This window comes from Mesocricetus auratus, unplaced genomic scaffold (genome assembly GCF_017639785.1).
Source record: "Mesocricetus auratus isolate SY011 unplaced genomic scaffold, BCM_Maur_2.0 Super-Scaffold_100046, whole genome shotgun sequence".
NCBI classification, from domain to species: Eukaryota; Metazoa; Chordata; class Mammalia; order Rodentia; family Cricetidae; genus Mesocricetus; species Mesocricetus auratus.
The window spans coordinates 5416582-5421431 of NW_024429223.1; the positions used below are offsets into that span (position 1 = coordinate 5416582).

The 4850-nt window shown below is 45.6% G+C and overlaps 1 long non-coding RNA gene across 1 annotated transcript in view; it reads left to right on the top strand.

Annotated features, from left to right (window-relative positions):
• Positions 1–4645, top strand: part of LOC121136017 — a 16703-nt gene extending 12058 nt beyond the window's left edge. Inside the window, exons 2-5 of the long non-coding RNA XR_005873145.1 lie at positions 2681–2835; positions 3190–3263; positions 3366–3554; positions 4195–4645. This is a non-coding gene — a long non-coding RNA (uncharacterized LOC121136017). The remainder of the gene's footprint in view (positions 1–2680; positions 2836–3189; positions 3264–3365; positions 3555–4194) is intronic.
• The last annotated feature ends 205 nt before the right edge of the window (positions 4646–4850 follow it).

Sequence of the window (4850 nt, forward strand, 5' to 3'; positions counted from 1 at the left end):
AAAGGAAGCAGTGGATTTTCGAGGTTCTGTTTACATGACTGCAGTATCAGAAATTCAAATTATTTTATGGTCGTAAAGGACGCCGAAAGCCTGTGCAGTCGTCGGGTTATTATTCAGTTTTCTAGAATGTATACTAATAAGAAATGGCAAAGAAGTGATATGTTAAGATATAATATTGCTAAATGGATTAGATTTTGTGTTTGTGTTCATTTAGAAAATAATAGGTACAACCTTAATAAAAGCATTTATATATTTTTACACCAAAGATACAAACCCCAAAGCAAACTCATTAACTAGTAATTTTACCCTCATTAAAATACATTTATTTGTATGCTTACATGATTTGATCGCTTAAAAAAAAGAATATTACTTTTCATGCAAATATTTCTGTAGTTCTCTTCTCCCCATCTCCTCCATTTGGGAAAGTCCCCCAGTTTTCTGGAGGTTATAATTAGAGACAATTTGGCCTCCCTTGTAATATTCTGATCCTGGGAATGATTCTTTTGGAAAGAATCTTAAACCTTATAGCATCCTAATGGGATCTTTCAGGAGGCACAGATACCCTGGGTAGGGTGTTATGTTAAACAAGCAACCATTCGGGGTGAGAACCGGTCTGAGTGAGAAGTAGGTTGAGAGCAGAAGCGAGTAAAGCTGATTCTGCAAGGTCGGACGAGCCAGGGTGCTGGAGGGGCCAGGCAGAAGCCAAATCCCCACTGCGGTCCCTGCTTTTCAGGTGTGCGCCTGCTGGTTAGCCTCCAGGCGAGGGGGGCGAGTTTGGAGACCCGACACTAATAATGTGAGATAGAATTGTAATCATCATTGCCGAAATTGCAGACAAAGGGCTAATTATCAGGACTCATAAATAGACACTTAAAATGTTGTACATGAGACTTGTTCATTATACACGGATTCCACTTTTGGCGAACTCCTGAATATAATCACCGACGGGGCTGAGATTGGCAGGGCCCAGGGTCTGCTACTGGGCTGGCGCGCACTTCGGAGCTGAAGCCAGGACTCACGAGGGGTGGGTTTTCTCAGCCCTTGCAACAGGCTTGGGACTCAAAGACAACTTTGGTCCAGCCTGCCTCACTTCTCCCCTGCAAACACGGCCTCCCACAGAGTGAGCAGGACCCAAGCGAGGGAACCGCACACAGCAAGCTGGTCTTTGCCAGGATCCTCAACATAGCCCTTGTATGGAAACTGCCGACAAAAGAAATTAAGAGCAGAGATGCTGGGATTAGACTAATGCATTGATCAAGTCAGACCCTCTCTGTTTCACTGCCAGCGCGCCCCATATAAAAGCGTCATTAAACAAACTCCATCGTCTCCCCCAGTAATGGCCTGCGATTTGAGCATGCCCCAGTGATTGACAAGAGATGCCACAGCAGCCTGTGTTGTCTTTAAAAAGCCACATCAGATCAGCAGAAGCTTAAAGCACGGCATAAATTATAGATACACGTCTGTTTCTTTGATGATGTGAGACTCATAGGTGCGTCGCTCTGCCCTCACACAGAGAGCTGCACTTTCAGGAGCCTTTTGGGTGGTGCCACGCCGCATTTGAAAAAACAACAGGAAAAAAAACGTAAACCTTTCCCTAGGTCTCCTCCTTCCTTCATCGTGTTCTTAAAACAAAAACATTTTAAACAAGCCAGCCTGCTTCCAGAGGCAGCTTGGAAGTTTTCCACTTTGGAAAAAAGAAATTAATTAAACATCAAATAAGCGTTTAAATACGAAAATTCGGTGCAGCAAGGATTATGCACAAGGCTGCATCTATCTGTCAACCCCGCTAACTGTGCCTGCTGGAGGCAGGGTTACTGAGTCGGAATATTGTAGGCATCCCGGTCGGTCGTTCAAAAACAAAGACGTTCAGAAAGTATTAACAGAAGCATTCTTTGCTCCGTAAATTTTATTGTCAGCTGGCGGTGCAATTTCCTTATTACTGGGTTCTAAAAGTCTCCCGTGGAATGTTCAGGAGTCACAGCGCCAAAGAGAAAAAGCAAAAATATGAAAATGTGGCTACAGTATGGAGGAATTCAGATAAAGACAGAAAAATATCCATCTATCTTGTCAGTTGAGGGGTGCCTTTTTTAAAGATTTACTTTATTTCTGGTGTGTGTGTGTGTGTGTGTGTGTGTGTGTGTGTTTAAGTGCTCACATTGGAGTCAGATGCCTGTGGTGGCTGGGATCCCCACGGAGCTGGAGTTACAGATACTGTCCAGCATGGGTGCTGGGAATAGAACTCAGGTCCAATCCCGTGGTCCTCTTAGCCACAGAGTTACCTCTTTGGTTTTTTTTTTTTTATTCTCACTATGTAGCCCACACTGGCCTTGAACTCAGGCTCTTTCTGTCTCTGCCTCCTGAGTGCTGGGATTAGAACAGAAACGCATGGGTCAAGTCATACCCTCTCTACTTCACTGCCCCCAGACAAAAGCATCATTAAGGAAAGTCCACCATCTCTCCTAGTAATGGCCTGCGACTTGAGCATGCCTCCGTAGCTTACAAGTGTTGCCAAGGCAGCCTGTGATGCCTTTAGAAAGGCATTGGATCTGCAGAAGTGTGCAGTACCGTGTTTGTCTGGGAGGTGCCCATTTTCGTGGTCTCTCCCAGCCTTTGCTGATCCAGCTACTGGCCATGAATTTCACCCTCCATTTGAGCTCTGAAACAATATTTTCCTCACCAGCTGACTCAAATCCCAACCTGTGAGGATCGCTGTGAACATTCACCATGCTTCTAGAAAGAGAGACTTCCTGCATGGAGAAGCTTACCCTGGAGAGGCAGCCCCAGGGATGCCCAGTAGTACCTCAGTGAAATTCCTGGCAGAGACAACATTTGCAGGTCCGCTCATTCAGAATTCTTTTACGGTTAGAAGAGAAATTTTGGTCCTTGCCTGTGCCCCACTGAATTCTGTAGAGTTCGTTCTGAGGCTCTAACTTGAGAAACACTCATCTCAGATCGCTTTTCTTAGAGCTGAGACATTTCCTTTTCCCCCAGGTGTCAGGCTCTCTAAGTTGACATAATTCTGCACAAATCACTCTGGTGGTGTAACTTAGAATGTCCCAATCCCCTTTGGACCCTGGCCTCTGTAACTGGGCCATCACTCACTTAGTCTTACCTTATCTTTAAATAAATGTAACCAGAAGGGACTTGTTCGGCTCACCACCTCTTGAGTGATGTGAATTATTTATGCAGTCTTCATAGGCATTCTGCTAAGCTGCACACAGTCATGGAGAGAGAAGCTGTTTGTCTTGTGTTCATTTTGAAGGGTAAGACCTCAGGGTTGGGGTGAATGGCAGGGATACCCTGGAAGGTTAGACCTAGCCTTGGCCTTGAAGGCTAGGTTTCCTTGGATTTGTCATCTTCCATAGGATCTTGAGCAGCAGAACCTCGGTGGGGGTGGGGGGTGCCAGTTAGGCTCCCAACCCACCCAGAAGGGATGATGTTCAAGGTCCCAGCCATAGGTGTGTAATACCGACTCGCCGTAGTACCGGAAGACCGTGTGGCTGACAAAAAAGGTGAAGATAAACAGCCAAAGCTCCATGAGCATCTCCTAGAAGGTGAGTCAGTCTGGAGTCATTCCAAAGCGTATTTATTTTCTCATAGGTGGTAGTAGCCCTCTACTGTCCTTCCAACGGCTGTACTTCTTGGGATTTGGGCATTTGTTTGGGAATTCTAGTTTCACAACAATTCCCCTTTGTTACAATGTTACTTTTTTTGTTATCTTGCCAGCTTGACACAAATTAGTCATTTGAGAAGGGGGACTCCAGTTAAGAAGACGCCTCCATCAGGCTATTCTCTTCATTAACGGTGGATGGGGGTAGGCCCAGGCCATGGTGGGCAGTGTCACTCCTGAGACAGTGGCCCTGGGTTCTATAAGAAATCAGGCTGACACAAACCCTTTGACCTACAATGGTGTCCTGCCTTCAAGATATGCTAGGGCAACGGCCCCACTTAGTTTGTGGGAGTGGCCAACCAATTACTGATTTGACATAAGGCACACTCCACAAGAAGGAACTCACATCCTACACTGCTTGGGTGACCAAGATCCAGAGACTGGGTAGCCCAGGGACCTAGAGGAAAACAAAACAGCAATGGTCTAAAGGAAAGAAGGAAGGAAGGAAGGGAGGGAGGAAGGAAGGAAGGAAGGAAAGACATACTAATAAAATGACTCTAGATGACATTCTGCTATACTCATAGATCAGTACCTCATTCAGCCACCATTAGAGAAGCTTCCTCCTGCAGCAGATGGGAACAGATACGGTGATATCACACAGAGAATGAGAAGAGAGAGACCTTGGAACACTCAGCCTTAAATCGGATGTCTCCATCAAAGTCCTCACCTTGGGGCTCAGAGAAGCCTGCAGAAGAGGAGGCAGAAAGACCATCAGAACCAGAGGTGACGGAGGACACCAAGAAAACAAGGTCCTCTGGATCAACATGCACAAACATAGAACTGCACCAGGTTCTAAGAGAGTGTATCCTGGCTTCCAGTTCAGTGTTTTTTGTGGGATTCCTGAGTGCGGGAAAGAGTGGACCTCTGATTTTTGTGCCTTTTCTTGGGCCCTCTTTCTTCTATTCATTTGTCCTGTCCAACTTCAGTGTGATAGATTTTGTTTTAGCTTACTATAGTTTTAGTTTTAAAAATGAAAGAGTGAATGAATACCTAGCTACTAGGGTAAAGGTTAACTGAACTGTCATTTGTATCTACTGGGAGAGGGAAAATCAGTCTTCTCGAAAGGGGTGACCCTAGGTATGTCAGCCACTCCAGGGTAAACCTCATGTTCAGGAGTCGTTACCCAATATATAGTAGACCCCACAGGGTTTGTGTGTGTGTGTGTGTGTGTGTGTGTGTG